The following is a 17430-nucleotide window of genomic DNA, read 5'->3' on the forward strand; positions in this document are numbered from 1 at the left end:
TACTGGAGTGGGTTACCATTTCCTTCTCCAGGGGATCTTCCCGACCCAGGGATCAAACCCAGGTCTTCTGCATTGCAGGCAGACACTTTACCATCTGAGCCACTTGATGAATGGTAGTATTTAACGAGATAATATATGTTAAGAACTTCAAACACAGTAGGTATTTCAGTACATAGGGCATCCTTAGCTCAGAATCTGGTCCAATTCCTTTTTGGGTTGTACTTTGTACAATTCTTAAGCCGTTTTGGACATGAGCTGAATCGTCCATGGGATTCTCCAGGCAAGAATACTGCAGTGGGTTGCTATTCCCTTCTCCAGGGGACCTTTTAGACCCAGGGATCAAACTGGGGTCTCCCACATTGCAGGCAGATTCTCTACCATCTGAGCCACCTGAGAAGCCCTAAATAGCTAAAGTAAATAGACTTTCTACTTAGGCATTCTAAGGCATTGACAGCGAATAATAAAAATAAAAATGCTGAGGGAAATAGTAGCAAGTGCTAGTGCACAGAGTGTTTATCTTATCACAAAGGCATATATTATTTTATCTTCATTAAAACTGCTGAAGGTAGATATCATGATCCTCTTTTGCAGAGGAGGAAGTTGAGGTACACAGCTGGCAGGGAGTGAATTGGATTTTAGACATCATCCCAGTGCTTAGCTGTCACCCAGACTGTGGTTCCCAACCACGATTACCCAGGAGAATGACCTCTGGAGCTTTTAAAAATGCCAGTGCCTGAACCCTAGCCTCAGATTGAGACTGAATCTGAAGTGGGGTCCAGTAATTGTCTTCAAAAGCCCCAGATGGTGCCATGTGCAACCAGACAACTCCTGACTTCAGGCAGTGCTGTAGTGCAAGTCCAGTATTATATCTTCACATAGCTCATGTGTCCCCGCTTTACTTAAACTAAGCCATTTACTATCTATTTTAGGGACAGAACATCCCAACCTCATGCAATTGCTCTGATAATTCTGTCAACCTTTTCCAGCAGATCTTGGTTGAATGTATCTGATATACCATTTATTTCCATGCATAACTCTTGAATGGCTCATCCATTCCCTCACTCGTTCATTTAGCTGGCATTCTTTCAATCAGCAAGCCCCCTGGGATACAAACAAGAGCAAGGGGAATTAGAAGCAGGTAACTCAGAGGAGCAGTGCTGACCTTCAAGGTGTTCAAAGTCTAATGAAACAAGGAGGCATGAAAGCAAAAGACTGGGGTTCAATGTTGTTAGTATTGGGAGAGAGAGACGGTAGTTGTAGACATCTGTAAGGCACTGCTAATAGCTCCCTCCACATCCTCATCTCCTCTCTTACCCTGGCCCTGTGAATCCTGCCCACAGTAAGTTTGTAGACAGCCATTGGAACCTCAGAGGGAGAGATATCCCAGATGTTCGACAGAAGGAGCACAGCTGGTAGTGAGCCTGAGTCTCTTTCTAGGATCCCACCAGGAGTCCCCAGGGATGCAGGGCCTCACCCCACTGGGGAAATTAAGATGGGAGGAAGGAGATAAACCTCTGAAGTGCTGGGAGCATATAGGTAAACCCTTTGAAACAGTTACTCCCTCCTGGCTCTGGGAGGCTTTAGCCAAGTAGGCAGCTCCTGGGTTGAGTTCTGCAGCCCAGGGCAAAAATGCCTTTCATTACCTTGATAATCCAAACACGAATGAATAGACAGAGAGTGAGAGGAAGCCACGGCACAAAAAGAGAGCATAGAGGTCAAGATCAGAGGTGCTGCACCCCTCACTGGCCGCAAATACGGCCTAGGGTAGAGATGAAGCCGAAGTTAGGAGCCAAGACCAAGGAGAAATGGAGCCAGGTGCTAGGAGCCAAACAGACGCAAAAAACTTTTGCCAAAATGCAGACTGCAATGTCCGAAGCTCACACAGAGGGGTTATTTGTCTCTGCCCTACCTGAGTAGAGCAACCCAAGCAGGAGGAATAGCGTGACCTCGGCCTAAGATTTACTATCAAGGTGTCAACAGAACATCAGGATGTGTCACCATCAAGGATCTGGACCTGATCAGCTTTCTCTCTGTCTTAGAGCATGAGCCAATACCATTGTAAATCTGGACTTGTTTACATTCAACTTCTTCTGGATCCAAACGATATTCATATGTAATTTGTATGACAGGTACATGTCCCCAGAGAGGTCAGGTACTTGTCCAAAGCCACAAAGCCAGAACTACGTCTCAGATCTCTGGCCTTATGTTCTTGTGCCCTCTTCTTTACTATGCTAACCTTGTTCTAGAGAGATGGCCTGTTAGCTTGAGAATCCACTCCGATTTCTGGAGTGCTTGGTCCCTGTGGGTGGGATGTGGAGTTTCCCATGAGGGCAAACAGGGTGCAGCTGGAGCCCACAGGGTACACTCTGAGACTTGGGTGTGTAGGTGGAGTAAGTGTGGATCCAGATGGAGGAGCAGAGAGAAGATGGGCTGTGATGTGCTGAGTAAAGGTGAGGCTCAGAGAACAGTGCAATCTGGCTAGAGATGCTGTGGCTGAGACCTCACTTTCCAGAGGAAGCCAGATCTGGGGGGATCTTGGAAGATCTGTGGGGCAACAGGGGAGTCCTAGAATGGGAAACACCTGGGTGCCCCCTGGCAAACCCTTCCTTCCAAACTTGTCCATAAGGAGTTTGGCTCACACCACTATCATGCAATTGCCAGTGTTTGAGGTCTCCTCCATCCCGCCATAATCAGTCAGAGTGCAGGTGCCTCGCACAGAGGCCCAGCCAGCTGTACGGGCATGCGCTCTGGCCCAATGCTGTGCATGGGATGGACCGCCGGAAGTCAGAAGCAGAGAGTGAACTCTGGCTTCCAGAAGCCCATAGGGCCCAGGGGAGCAACTCAGGCTTCTGACTTGGGGGTGACTTGTGGATAGTTACTTTTGATAGTTCTAAGCTTTCTCGCACATTTTCTGATGATGGGTGGTTTGAAAAAGTTAGAAGGGATTTTGTGCAGCCTGCCTGAGTAGTCATGCTGGTGTTAAGCGAGAAAGCAAGGCTGTGTTATGGCTGGGGTTTGATGAGTCTTCAGGCAATCTCAGGGCAGCAATGAGAACACTAGGATTATAAGCAGGAGACTTGCACTTGAGGCCTGACTCTACTGCATTAGTGATGGGACCTTGGGCAAGTCACATAACTTCCCTAAATCACAGTTGTCTTGATCTTGATTATAAAATAGAATAAGATCTCTTAAGTATAACTTATAAAGTTATTGTGCTGAAAGGACTGTAAAGCTTTAGAAAACTAAACAGATGTGAAGTTTTAGTGCAGACCCTTAAAGCCAGTCATCTGGGTTGGAATCCTGATGAAGCTTGGGCAAGTTCCTTAATGCCTCTATGATTCAGTTTTTTCATCTGTAACATGAAGATAATAATGGCATTCATAATCATAGACTTGAAATCTTTGGATTACGATTTGGAATACAGAATTTTTCATATTTTACAATAGTAATAAAATGTGTGTGCTGTCTCATTCATGAAACCTTCAGAAGGCTCTAGAACACTATCAAACACACTCCTATTTTTTCAGTGAAACTTGACTGTTCATAAGTGGGATTAATAAAGATCATGAAAAGACTCATGTTAGATTCAATAAGGTTTTGCTACCAAAGGAGTTTGTATCGAACTTGTCCAAAAACCCTTTTCCAGTGCTTTTTGGACTGTGAAATTATAGGTAAGGGATTATGGACCTGTAACATCTGCCATTTAGGGTAGTCATGAAGATAAAATAAGTTAATGTATATAAAGGGCTCAGACCAATGCTTGGCATATAGTAAGCATTGAATAAATATTAGCTATTATGACTTTTATTACCTTAAAGAGTAAAAGCAGAGGCCCTCACTGACATTTCTCAGTTTCTATTAATTAATGAACTAATAGATTTGCTGGGGAACTAATCTCCTATTCCTTTGCCTGCTGAGAAAATATATTTCCAGCTCTAAGTAGTTGGCACTTAAAGGGACAGTATTGTTACCTGAGAACACAGAAGTGCATGTGGAAGTCAGAGAGAGAGAGACGAAGTTTTCAGGCCCAGCAAAATGCTAACAGGTTGAAAATACGAAGTAGTCTAATTTTCTTCTTGCTATTTTCTTGTATCTTCTAAATTTTACCTTTTGCACTTACATGACTTTTGTAACAAGTAAAGCAAGTTCATTCTCCTAAGCCCTTTCCCGTTTCCTCTTCCTTAGAGAATTGGTCCCCATACTTAGGCTCCGCAAGCAACAAACTTACTGATTTCCAACTATATGCCAGACACTGCAGAAAGTGGTAAGAAACAAAAGGAGAACCCAGACTCATTCTTTGAAGACACTTCAGCAAAATCACTTCCTATTTGTATTGCAACTTACAGTTCACATTGTGCTTTGATACAAATTCTTTCAAATGGTCCTTCTCCCAAGATAAGGGAACATATATTTCAGTCAACATTTTATGAACAAATGTGATTGAGTTCACTCAGCTCGTTAGGAATGAGGTTGGACTCAAACTTGGCAATCAATCATGTGAGTGGTTTAGCAGGATGAAAGTATTTAATTGATGAAAATATTTAATACTATTTCTAAGGACTTGGAAATCAGTGACACTTTCAGAAGGTAAATATTAGTACATCAAGCTGTAAATGACTATGACCAACTAAATGTACATTTTTGAGCTTTGCAATGAATGGCAATGGAAGCTAAAGAGATTTGAGATCCTTAAAGCATGCCCTCAGCATAGTCCAACTGTCTAAAGCTGGAGTCATCAAATCTCAGGAAAAAAGCTTCAACCAAAGACAGATGTTTGGAAGAGAGCACTGGAAAGAGAGAGGATATGGTCTTTCAATATTCAACATAATCAAAGGGGCAAAACTGCAGAAAAGGCAACTTCTCAAATTAGGGAAATCAATAAGAACTAAGTCTCTTTGTCCTGAATCTACTCACAGTAACCTTTGGATTATCTTTTGACTTTACAATATATCAGGGTATGGGCTGATATGCTGCTAACCACAATGTTAACTTGTTCTGAGTTTGTTTCCTTTGACTTTTGTTAGAAGGAATCAGTCCCTAAGTGGCTGACTGGTGTAAATTGCCCTGTCCAAGATAAATTTGGGAACCCAGAAAGCAAACATCAGACCCCATCCAAATAAGGTTCTGTGAGCTTAGACTCTGTCCAGACATCTTGCCCACCTTCTTAATGGCATTGTGACTTCTCCACATTCTCACCACCCAGAATCCGAGTCAATGTTCCATCTGTTTCTTCAGACTAGGTCTTCTAATCTCATACAGCTTTTTCTGGGCAAAAGTGGGGCCTGGCTGCCCTTGTTCAAAGGAAAGGGAATCATTCAACATTTTGTTCTGCATTCTTCTACCCCAGATAACCCTCTCTAATTCGAGGTTGGCTGGAAATCTGGAAATCCTTATTCTTATCGGGAGCATTTCCATTGCTAAAGGGGAGGGCTCACTAGGCCACATCCTCTGTTCTGGGAGGCTCAAAAGGGTCCACTGAAATGCTTTGGACTCAAAGTCAGGGACTTTCTTAAGAGGATTCAAAAAACAAGTCGGGACAACAAGCTCACTGTAATTTTTCTAGTTCCTTCCTCCTTCGTTTGCAGAAGTCCCATTGCCCCAGGCACCACAGTGGACAAATTTTCTATTTGCAAAGTTCTTCCCATGGACTAGCAGAACCCCTAGCCTGGCTCCTGACTTGAAAGTGTTTGGAGCCTCAGGTGATCAAACTAATACTTTATAGACCTGGAGTCCTCAGTGTTGACAGAGCATGGCCGCGGGGGCCTGGGAGAGACTTGCTTGTGTTTCGGAATTGTGTAGAGGTAGACTGCACTCAGGGGATTTGTTCATTTTAGCAAACTTGGCAGAACTTCCCTGCGTGACCTAAATAGAATATCTTCCTCTACATAAAGCATGCATCAGGGTATTTCCTGATTTATTCATGAAAGGTTTGCTTTACAAAGGCCTCAGGAACTGTGCAATCTCAAAATACATGATACATAGAGCTGGATACTAGAGTGGCATTTGCACAAATTGCTGTGATAGATGGGCTGCGTGGAATGGCAGCAGAGGTGGATTAATTTAAATACTCGCTGCTGGGGGTTGCTCTTTTAGAGAAGGAAGTGAGACCCAACCTAGAGACTGTTAGCAATAATGCGGGAAAATGTTCTCTCTCTCAAAGGAGGGTAATTGATCAAGGAATAGAAATAGAGATGAATAAAATCCACGTGCACTAAATGGGGATATAGAACATTTATCTGCTAATCACTCATTGGGTCATTCATTCATTCCCAACAAGAGAATCAACATATCGGCAGCTGATAAGCTGAGTTCCATTCATATATGGGCTCATAAGGACACTTTTGTTAGTTGCTCAGTCATGTCCCTCTCTTTGCCACCCCATGGACTGTAGCCCATCATCTCCTCTGTCTATGGAATTCTCCAAGCAAGAATATGGGAGTGGGTAGCCATTGCCTTCTCCAGGGGATCTTCCTGACCCAGGGAGTCAATCTAGGTCCTGAATTGCAGACAGATTTTTTACTGTCTGAGCCACCCTGGATAATAGCATGCAATATTTGAAATTTGATCACTCTTGGGAATTTGGGGTTCTTTTGTTACCTTGGGAGTGGGGGTGGTAATAAATCTCCCACCTAAGGGAGAAAGAAAGACTGATTTCTCCCAATCAAAGGCAGGCATGTTCAAGTGGATCCACTAATATCTCTGATCATGGATTTCTCTAATGCTTAAGTATTTTCATACTAGGGTATTTTTAATAGTGCAGCAGATGGACTTCAGTTGTTTGCAAAGAAGTTTTATTTTGGAGCTTGTGAAGAGATTGGGGTTAATGTACAATAAAGTGAAAGTGACGTTTGTAAAGATGGTGCGAGCAGAATGCCAGGATCCATTACCCTGATAACCCCACAAACAGGCCAGCAGCCGCCATTGGTGAACTGCTGCTCAAATCCCATCAGTGTTACTTGCAGGTCACATGGCCACTTCGTGGCAAATTTCCAGGGTTTTTCACCTGCCAAGCAACTCATCCTAACTGGGACAAAGGAGACATTGTTTTACAAACTTTCCTTTGGGGCCTAGAACTTTGGAGAGAGTCAGACCCAGTTCATTGTACTTGTTTTGCAAATCGTGGACATTCAGCAGCAATGATGAGAAGGAAAACTCAGATGAGGTCTCTTGAATCTGATGCCCTGGAGCTAAAGTGTCAGAACAAGGTCTGAGGACACAGTGTGGCAAGTGTGGTCTGAGCTATGGTGGCTGATGCTTCTTTATAGCAGATGATGGGTATTAGTGACCCAGGACTATTTGGATCCCTGACGAGAAAGTAAAAAAAAGACTTCCTGGAAAGGACCTTCCAGGAAGGGAAACCAACTGGAGGACAGTATTTGAATTAACCTTCAGTGATTTCCCATGACACACCAGATCAAGTCCAGATCCTTAGTACAGCCTTCAGTTCCTCCACCATCTGGTCCCAGACTAACCTTGGGTCTATCCATCGTCCCCAACAACATGTGTTCTGACCGTTCCAAACTGTCCTTTGTTCCCTGATGCTAATGATAGCCAACGTGAATCTAGGCTTTTAACATGCCAGGGACTGGGCTAAGTGCTGGAAGCATTTCATCGGATGCACTTCAGAGCAGTCTCTAAGAAGACTCTATTTTGGCCCCCAGTTTACTGAGAGGAAACAAAAGCAGAGGTTATGAAACTGGGTCACAATCTATCAAGACAGTTGGAATTGGAAGGCAGTATGGCGCCTTTAACCACGTCACAAGCCCTGCCTCCTTCTCTGCATAAGGAGAGATCTCTAGACCCTCCACACATTGCTTTCTTGGCATCAGAGGCACAGAATTGGCCTCTCTCCTTACTTGCCTGATTTTAAAAACATCTCTTTTGTTCATCAAGACCTTCAGGATCAAATATCCCCTTCTCTGGATGCTGTTCCTGGCAACCTAGGCGGAGTTAGAGGCTTTCTCCTTGGAAAGAGAGACACCACAGCCTTTGCACAAACTCACAGCACATGCTGTGTTGCAACACACAACCCTCCTCCCATGCATTTGTTTTGTGCCTTGTGTCTGCGGACTCCTCAGACCTTTCTCCCACATGAATCAAAGCTCCAAGAGAGTGAGCAGCACGCCAGGAGCAGCCAGTTGCATGAATCCCAAGGTAGCCTAGGTTCCCAGTGATGAGCACACCAAACGTCCTGTGGAATTTCACCAGCAGCTCCACAGGCAGGTCCAGACGAGTGCCTGCCTGCCACATTCCTGCCTTTATCATTAACCGCACTCCATGGTGACTTCCTTCAACATGTGAGGCAGCGCCTGCCTGTCTGATAACCCGGCTTCCTTCTGGAAAGGATTTCCTTTGGCCTGGGTGCATACCCCAGCCCTGCAAGAGTTAACCACAAGATGGGCCAGAGCAGGAGAACATGAGGTTTCCATTAACTGGCGGTATGCGAACAAGTGGCACAAGCGTGGATTATGCGGTAATAAAACACACTGCACAGTATTTGTGTCAGAGGCCTCACTTCTCCCCTTCCCTGCCTTTCTCCCCAGCACAGAGAGACCCGGCCTTGCTGCTAGGGCGCTAGACTCTGGCCCAAGTGGGGAGCGGACTCTTCTCCCACCTGCTTTAATCCTGCTGGGCGTGCTCCTTGAGTTCCCAAAAGACACAGGGGGAACGAGTGCCAGAGGAATTCACTCTTTTTCCTGGGTTAAATCCTGAGCAAACCAGCCTGGAGTCAGAGGAAGAAAGTCAGAAGGAGACAGGAAAGAAAAGGCAAAGGGTCAGGGGAGAGACAAAGAGGGAGGGAAAGAGAGAGGGCAGATGGGAGGGACAGTGAGAAAAGATAGCAGAGACTGTACTCAAGAGGGGACAGGAGAGAGCAACATATCTGAAACTGTATTTTCTGGGGGAAAAAAAGGAATTCACACACATGGAAAATTTACACCGTGACAGGTATGATGGTTAATTTTATGTGTCAACTGGACTGTGCCACAAAATGCCTAGACATTCACTCAAACTCTTCTGTGTCCATGAGGGTGAATGTGATTAACATTTGAGTCAAAGACTGAGTAAAGCAGATTGTGCTTCCTAATGTGGGTGGGCCACATCCAATCAACTGGAGGCCTGAACAGAACAAAAACACAGCACAGAGAGCTCTACTCAATACCCTGTAATGGCCTACGTGGGAAAAGAATATAACATAGAGGGAATATAAGTACATGTATCATATTCGCTCTGCTGTATACCTGAAGCTAACGCAACATTGTACATCACTCTACTCTAATAAATTTTTTTTTTAATAAAAAAAGGTTGGGCTGGGACATCGTTCTTTTCCTACCTTTGGACTTAAACCAAAACATCAGTACTTTTTGAGTCTCAAACCTGCTTGCTTCCAGGCTAGAACTCACAGCATTGGCCTTCCTGGGTGTCCAGCTTGGCAACTGCAGATCTTGGGACTTCTCCGCCTCTGTAATCACATGGGCCAACTCCTTATAATAAACCTACCTATACCTATCAATCTATCAATCAATCTTCTGTTTCTCTAGAGAACCCTAAAATAGAAAACAATGTACTGAGCTCTTTATATATTATTTCATAGAGTTTTAGACACTCTCTGAACTTTGTCATACACTTAGTAAGTGGAATACATCTCCAACCAAGGTCTGTGTCTAAATAATCTCATGTCCTTTTTTTTTTTTTTTCAGTCACATAAAGATGAAATATCCTTCCATTTTAAGTAGGAAGTGAGTAGAAGTTCTTTGATTATTTCCCTTCCTTGGAGACAGAAGATGTAAAGGACCAATTGCTAGGACACAGCACGCTGGGGATCATTCAGAATGAAGCTCTATCCCATGAGACTCAACATCCTAGGAACGGAGTGGCTTTCTAAACGGAGGTCATTCTGGGGCTCAGAAAATTTTATTCAGACCACAGTGGTTTACTAAACACCTACTATATGCCTGGTCCTGTAATTTTGACAAGGAAGAAACAGACAAATAGAATAGCATCTTCCTCATAGAGGCCACAATATCCTTAGGGTGTACAAAAGACACAAAAGGAATGTAAATGTTGTGGTGATGTGTGAAGTGTGTGCAGAGGTTCATGGCAAAAGGAGAGAGTCACGGTGGTTTGGAAGGAGAGCCCGGTAGAGAAGTGGAGCCATGCAGAGTAAGGAATCCTTGCCCAAAGCCCCAGAGAGGGTGAGACAGATTTGGATTACAGACAGTAGTTAGTTTGGGTGAACAGTAGCTCTCATTCTGGTTGTTCATAGGTTAATAGAAACCATACAAATGTCTTGGATCCACTCCTCACATTCCTAGAGCTATGGTCTGAACCACAGTCTTTTTTGTAAAAAGCTCCCCACGTGATAAAATGTTGCCTGGGTTGAGGACCCCTGCAGTCTTGCTCGGAGTGCATCTGAGATAAAGTGAGAGATGAAGCTGGAGAGAAAGAAAGATGCAAAGATGAGAGGCCTCAGATGCCTCTAAGTAGTTGGAGCTTCCCCTGTGGACAACCAAGGTTTTTAAACAGGGAAGTGACCCTATTTATAGGAAATGAGTCGGCCTAATGGTGAAGCCTTGGGAGGCTGAACCTCTGGGGAAATGTAGGCTTCATTGTCTCTAAAAGCCTGACCATATCTGCTTAGGAAGACGCAATTGATTCAAAGCAGACACAATTGATTCAACTCTTCTTTGGTGATGCAGGCAGAGGTCTTGTGTCGCTCTGAGGAAACCATTTGCCTGCCAGCCGGAAGGCCCAGGTTCAGATCTCGGATCGGGTACTGACTGGCTGAGGAACCTCAGCCAGATCATCCCCTCTGTCAGGTCCTCAGCACACCAACTACCTCAGAGATTAAAAGCAAGTCAGTGCTGCTCTATGAGGTTGGCAGTATCTGATTGCTTAGATTTGTCTGTAGCCAAAATGCTACATGAATTTTTACATTTTCCATGTCAGTGAAGGAGAGGATATGCTTCTTGTTCATCAGTCAGGTCTAGGTTAGGAGAGGTTGGGGAAGGGTGAGTCAGGGAATTTCAAATGGTTAGTGCTTTTGTGTTTTCTCTGGTCTCTGACCAGATGTCAACTGAGTTCCTACCATATTCAGTCTGCAGAGATATTAGGTCAAAGTGTCCCCGAAATTATTTGCTTCTCCCTCATCAGGGTCTCCATAAGTCAGTGATTCAAGCTAGTCTGTTAAGATGGAGAAGAATCCGGATTTAAAGCTTCCATGTTCATCCTGTGGGCTTTGAGCCAAGAGTAGCATCAGCATGGAGAAGGTCTTCTCACCAGCCTCTCTACCTGGGGCACTTTCTGCCCCAGTCCACCCTCAGCAAGCCCAGAAGAATTTCAAAAGTTGTTATCATGCACCTCTAATGGTTCCTCACTGCCGCAGACCAAGCCCAAGTTCTGTGCTGTGGCACTAAAGATCGTCTACAGTGCTCCTTCTATCTAATTCTCCAATCTCTTCTCCTGAGAGGTCTCTACAGGGCCCTGCAGGTCAGGGATGTAGAACTGCCTACTTTAAGGTTCAGCCAATCTCTTTCATGCATTCAGGTCTCGACCCATACAGTTCTCTGTATTTGGAGTGCTCTCCCCTTACCTTCTCTACCTGGGAAACACTGACTCATCCTACAGGTCCAGCTAACATGTCACTTCATTCATTTATTGAAGACCTAATCTGTATTCCAGGAAAAATGCCAGATACCTGAAGGATGGATGAAACAGAATCCTTTGGTAATAACGCTGGTCTTTGTAACCCTCTTCACCTTGCTCCTGACTTTGTCCCTTGATGGTGATTATCTGCTTCTGTTTCTAAATCTCTCTCTAGATATAATCTCCTTAAAAGTCAAAACATCTCTTACTCATCTTTGTATCCATAGCTGTGAACACAGGGCCTGGCACAGGGTAGGGGCTTAGAGGATACTTGCTAAATGAATGATTTATTTGGTAAATAAAAGAGAGAGAGAAAAGAGAGCGAGAGGGAGGAATTTCCAGGCAGAATGAGGATTGTATTAGCTCTTGGGGCTGTCATAGATTGTAACAATGAAGAGACCCCTTGCATCCCTTAGTCCAGACTTAGAAGAGCCTGGATTCCACAATCACTGACTCCTTACAGATGAGAAACTGAGACCAGACCAAGGAAGGGGCTTGTCTCAACGGCCAAGTAACCAGCATCTTGCCCTCCCCTTCCCCACACAAGCTGAACAGGCAGCCCCAACCAGCTGTAACTTATCATCTTCCCTCCTTGGGACCCCTTAGTTCTGTTGAGCTCCGCTCTCACAAGCAGCATGTAGGCCTGGCATCATCGCCTTGGAATCTGATCACCGGTTCAGTTGCTTTCTTCCTCTGTCTATTTGATATGGCCAGCCAGGAAGACAGTGCTGACGAGGCAGTCTTAAGCCCTGCACTGACAGAAATCAGGTGTCCTCGCTTCATAAAAGAAACATTAACCGATCCGATGGGAGCTGGAAGCAGAAGTGCTGACAAAGATGTAACTCCCAAGGATTATATGGGGCAAGGAGACAGCATCGTTCTCTCCTGATTTAGAGGCGTTCTGGGGCTCTCAGACAAGACAGAGAAGAATGAGATGCCAGGGATGAAGGCCACCAGGGAGGAAGTCTCAGCTGCTTAGCTGAGGGGATCAGGAGACAAGGAATGAATAGGATGGCCCTGGGCCCCTCCTTTCTAGCCCCACGGTGCCCATGGAGCCCATCCAAGCCCTCACCAGCCCTCTCCTGGACCCAAGCCTCTTCACTGGTTCCTTACTGGCTTTGCTGCCTTCAGCCTCAGCCTGGTCCCCACATGGCCATCTGATGGTCTTTCTAGATTACCTGACTATAATTTACATACCCTTGATTAAAGTCCTTTAGCAGCCCCCTGTTCCTAGATGGCATACGAGGCCTCCCTAAACCCCTTCCTGATGCCCAAAGGCAGCCATTTCCCCTAGAATAGGGGTTCTGTTTTCACTGCTCCTGTGACTCAGAGAACTTCTGACAAAGAAAAGATCCAGGAGACAAAGATGGATGGTTTTTAGGCAGGAGGGACCCCTCTTTCTAGAAGAACCACCTTCCTTCCTAACCTACACACACACCCATTCCTCCCAAGGGAAAGTCAGTTCCAGGGGCATTCAGTGACCGAGGCACTCTGCTCTCTGCCCAGACTCTTTGTGGCTCCGGGAACTTAGAGATGACTGGACACAATTCCTACCCACAAATACCTCACAGTCTGGTGGAGGAAAAAGATGTAAAACACATAATTATGACAAAGAATTACATGGTATTCTAGTAATCTGTTCAGAGTGCTCAGGGGTGAGGGAAGGGGGCCAGAGACCAACGGTATGAGGGGGAATTGGGGATATTTGGGCTTTGATATTTCCAGGAACAAAAGAAGAGAAGGGACTGCAAAAGCTTTCCCCATGGTATAAACCTTGTGGTGCAGACCCACAGAAGGCAAGTGCTGAATGTTTGGGAAGCGATGTATAATTAGAGAGCAGGTGGGAAGGCAAGGGAAGAGACTCGAGTGGATGTAAGACCTCGCATAGTGTCTTCACACCTCTCTTTCTCCCCCTCCCTCTCTTTCCATCCCTGTCTAGCGCCCCCTCTCATCTCTTCTCCCCTGACATGCTTGCTCAGTCACTAAGTCACGTCCAACTCTTTGAGATCCCATGGACAGAGGAGCCTGGCGGGCTACAGTCCATGGGATTTTCCAGGCAAGAATACCAGAGTGGGTAGCCGTTCCCTTCTCCAGGAGATCTTCCCAACCCAGGGACTGAACATGTGTCTTCTGCATCTCTTGCATTGACAGATTCTTTAACTGGGAAGCCTCTTCCCTGACACTGGCCACATTTTTTTTAATGTGAAGTAGCATCTTCCATGTAAAGTGATGGGGAGGAAGGTTATGTGTATTGAGGTAGCTTCAAGGTTCCATCATCCCAGCTGATGGAACTTGAACTAGGAAAACAGAGCTCCTTTCTCACTGCTGTGTTGTATGTTAATCCCCAAGAAGAACTCAAATGGACTGATATGAGTCACGCAACCACCTCCAGGGCTATCCCCTGCTCCTCAGTGTGGAGGATATACGTGAGCAAGCCTGAGTTGCATAACCATGGCAAAACTTAGGGTCGCTGATCTCTTCAAAATCACCTGGAGTAAGGGAGGAGCACTTCTCCAGAGGGAGGAGGGTTTCTGTAACCAGAAGATGGAGAGAGGCTTTTCAACATATAACACTGTAGACCCCACTTCATTTGTGGATTTCCATCCTCTAGGGAGACCGTGGTGACTCTCTGGGAATGCTCGGGATTTCCTGACCTCTTTACCTAGGAGGACTCGTACATAACATCTCCTCAATGAATGTTTACCCATGGCTATTTTGGCATATTGTAGAAAGAAAAATTAAAAATCAAGACAGAGATTAGAGGAAAAGAATAATCTTGGGGCAAGCTGGAAATTCCGATACCATGTCAGCTCTGAGAAGATGCATTTGGAAGAAATGTCTTTCTTGGTGAGCCCGAAGAAAGAATAAGAAGACACTCAAAGAACATGTGGAGTGTGTGCAGCTGCATTTGCACCAGGAAGCAGAGCTCAGCTGAAGAGTTGCAGTCAGCATCCAGGATAGGAGGAGCCTGTCCTGGCTTTGATGCTGGAGGGATAATGGAGCCACAGTGCAAGCACAGGGCTTTATTGACAGGGTAAAAAGAAGCCAGCTGGGGTTTGTCTATAGCTGAGCTTCTGATTCTATCCCATCCTTCTGAAGAATACCCTCTTTGTTCCTTTGCTGCAGGTGGCACCTGTCATTACAGGACGTGGAAATAGGATAAACAGCCCTGAGCTCCTTAAGAGATGCCCCTTCCTCAAATGAGTCTCAAACAGCTCTCCAACTTATCTTTCTTGCTCGCTCTCTCTCTCCCCCTTCATCTCTTTCTCTCAATCGGAGAATTCAACTGAACAAGGAAGATGGTGATGGCCACAGAAGTCTGTGTTCTAATAAAGTGCCATTCATTTTGGTTACGAGATGACAGTCTTAACTTGGCTACCACCTCCTCTCCCATAATGAATCCCTTAAAATTATAGAAAAATATAAAAGAAAAGAAATCAATTTCAAACGAGGCCCCAGACCAAATAGTGAAGCCCTCAGTGGGTCCAGGAACAGTGAAAAATCCTTTGAAAGCAGGAAGGAGGTGGAACTGATAGAAAAATGGAAACTACAATCCAAGAGGCACAGAGGAAGTTCTATTTAAAATTTCCTACTTGCCCGGAAGGGGTAAAAAGAGAGAAGAGGAGAAGACCTGGAGTGATGGACCTGGTCTGTCTGGCACATCAGTCTGACTTCTGCTCCCTCCCCCAGGGCAGCTGGTCAGTACTGGGGTATTTGCCTCCAGGAAGAAGAGCTGTTGTGGGGAAGAGGGATTGGAAAATTAGGCAGGACCACAAGAGGCTGATTGCACCTGGGGAGGAAGGAGAGCTTCCGCACCCAGAAGACAATCACACGAAGAGATCCATAGACAGCTCTCAGCACTCTCCAAACCTCACTGCAAAGAGCAAGATTAATTCAGGAAGTGTGTCCCACTCCTCCTTGCAGACAAGCTATGTGAACATATAGAGCACAGCCAAGCAGAGAAACTCAGCTGTGAGGAGGGATGCACAATTCACTCTTACCAATAATTGAGAGATGTCAGCACCATGATGGAAAAACAGCAAACTTGTGGTGGGTATAACCACTGTGGAAAACAGTAGGGAGGCTCCTCAGTAAACCAAAACTAGAATTATATTTCTATTTTGTGGGATCACATATGATCCAGTGATCCCACTCCTGGGAATATACCCAGATAAAACTATAATTGAAAAAGATCCACACACCCCTGTGTTCATAGCAGCATTATTCACAGTAGTCAAGACGTGGAAACAGCCTAAATGTTCATGGACAGATGAACGGATAAAGCAGATGCGATACTATATACAGTAGAATACTACTCAGCCATGAAAAAGAACAAAGTAATGCCATTTGCAGCCACATTGATGCAACTAGAGATTCTCAACTAAGTGAAGTAAGTCAGACAAAGACAAGCACTGCACAGTACCACTTATGTGTGAAATCTAAAATATGGCACAAATGAGCCCACCCACCAAACAGAAACAGACTCACAGACACAGAGAGTAGACTTGTGGGTGCCAAGGGGGAGGGGAGGGGGAGGGCTGGACTGGGAGTTTGGGGTTGATAGATGCGAACTGTTACATTTAGAATGGATAAACAACAAGGCCCTACTTCATAATAGCACAGGAAACTATATCCAATATCCTGTAAGAAACCATAATGGAAAACATTTAAAAAGAATGTATATGCGTATATAACTGAATCACTTTGTTGTATGGCAGAGGTTGGTACAACACTATAAATCAACTATACTTCAATTAAAATAAATAAATAAACTTAAAGTGAGAGCCTATGGCCAGCAATTCAGAGGGATGGAAATAAGCAAAACAGGACTGTAGAATAAGGAAAATTGAAATCACAGAGTCAGAGATAAAAGGACCTATATCCATAAAATACCAGCTAGAGATCATAAAAATTGGAAAGTTAGATAATGAACAACAACAACAAAAGCAGTAGATCACTTGAATGGTAGAAGGGACACAATCGAAAAGGGAACTAGTGAGCTGGAAGACTGAACCCAGGAATTCTCTTAGAATGCAGCAAAAAAAGAATAAGGAAGTGAAATAAGTCAGACCAAGAAAGAAATGCTGTGTGATCTCATGGGTATGTGGAACTAGAAACAAAGAGCAGATTGGTGATTGCCAGAGCAGGGGGTAAAAGGTGGGGGAAATGGGTGAAGGTGATCAAAAGGTATTTACTTCTGGCTATAAGATAAGTTCTGAGGATGTAATTTACAGCCTGGTGACCAGCTAACAATCAGGTACCGTATATTTGAATGTAGCTAATATTAAAACAAAAGTTAGAAGTTCTCACTGAAAATTACTTCAAATCTAGAATTCTGTGGCCAGCCAAAATTTGATTCTAGAGTCAAGGCAAATGATATTTGCACTGATATATGGACTCAGAAAAACTTATGGTGCAAAATAAGAAAAAAAAGTTACTAGAGGCAGTCTTATAGGAAGGAGAAAAACTAATTCAGGAGGGAGAGAAGAGGTGCATGAAGCAATGATGAGTAAAAGAAATAAACCCCCTGCTAAACCAAATGTGTTAGTTGTTTCAGTTTAGATTGTATTGGGTTAACCAAAATGCTCATTTGGGTTTTTCTGAAGTCCAAAAGGGAGGGGATATATGTATATGTGGGCATTCCAGGCAGCTCATGGTAAAGAATCTGCCTACCAATGAAGGAGACATAGTCAATCAGTTCAGTTGCTCAATCATGTCCAACTCTTTGCAACCCCATGGATTGCAGCTCAGCAGGCTTCCCTGTCCATCGCTATCTCCCAGAGCTTG

The 17430-nt window shown here is 44.6% G+C and overlaps 1 protein-coding gene and 1 long non-coding RNA gene across 12 annotated transcripts in view; one reads left to right on the forward strand and one right to left on the reverse strand.

Moving 5' to 3' along the window:
• Positions 1-17430, forward strand: part of LOC147367731 (uncharacterized) — a 651563-nt gene that overhangs the window by 630069 nt on the left and 4064 nt on the right. The gene's annotated exons all lie outside the window — the stretch shown is intronic.
• The window catches only part of LOC147367736 (uncharacterized), a 117396-nt gene that overhangs the window by 50045 nt on the left and 49921 nt on the right, over positions 1-17430 (reverse strand). The gene's annotated exons all lie outside the window — the stretch shown is intronic.

This window comes from Bos grunniens, chromosome 8 (assembly GCF_055505025.1).
Source record: "Bos grunniens cultivar Pamir isolate PY7600 chromosome 8, Bosgru_T2T1.0, whole genome shotgun sequence".
NCBI lineage: Eukaryota > Metazoa > Chordata > Mammalia > Artiodactyla > Bovidae > Bos > Bos grunniens.